We start from the raw sequence: 699 nt of genomic DNA, 5'->3' as shown, positions 1-699 counted from the left end.
CTGAGAATCCTTGTAAATCTTTATCTTTTATTTGACGACCCTGAATCAAGCATTTAAAAATTAGGATGTCATAATTATATATAAATGTAAATTTCCATGTACTAGTTTGTTTTTTTCTTTCTTTTTTTGTCAATATATCTTTTTAAATACATGTATATTTTTTTTCATTTTACCAAGTGCATGTACAGGTATAGTCTTTTGATTCCCCCTCCCCCCCCTTACCCCCCTGAAGGTTGCTTGTTTCTCAATTGGGAGAATATATAGGAACTTGAATGGTCACCTTTCTCAGTGGCTTCCAGAAGCTCAACCGTATATTGCAAAGTGTTAGCTGAACTGCTTTTCATGTGTATTTGAGCTAAAGTATCTTTAAAAAAGGACTGTAAGTTTTTTGTGGAATAGCTCGTACATTAAACGTACAGCATTGCACATCATGTTCAGTTTACCCTTTTGTAATAAATATGTATCCTTTTATTAAAAGTTTTTTGGAAACCTTAAAAGTTTTGAAGTCTTACAAGATTAATTTTTGTTGGGTGTATATATAGTGAAAACAAGTAGTCTCTACAATTGTTTCATTTATTTTGCTAACCGCAATAATCATGAAATAATCATCTTCCATTAAACTTTGTTGCAAAGCTTAATTATCCCATCATTTTATAAGGAGAGTAAGTAAATGCATCTTTCACTGTAAACCTGTGTCCC

General features: G+C 31.5%; 1 protein-coding gene across 8 annotated transcripts in view; it reads left to right on the top strand.

Moving 5' to 3' along the window:
* The window catches only part of Rho1 (ras-like GTP-binding protein Rho1), a 61606-nt gene extending 61129 nt beyond the window's left edge, over positions 1-477 (top strand). For all 8 annotated transcript variants that reach the window (XM_070126915.1, XM_070126916.1, XM_070126919.1 and 5 more), the window contains one exon: positions 1-477. This exon is cut by the window's left edge and continues 1404 nt beyond it. The gene's annotated coding sequence lies outside the window, so the exon portion shown is untranslated.
* Positions 478-699: the final 222 nt, after the last annotated feature.

This window comes from Penaeus vannamei, chromosome 11, assembly GCF_042767895.1.
Source record: "Penaeus vannamei isolate JL-2024 chromosome 11, ASM4276789v1, whole genome shotgun sequence".
Lineage (NCBI taxonomy): Eukaryota > Metazoa > Arthropoda > Malacostraca > Decapoda > Penaeidae > Penaeus > Penaeus vannamei.
This window is presented reverse-complemented; position numbering and strand designations above follow the sequence as displayed.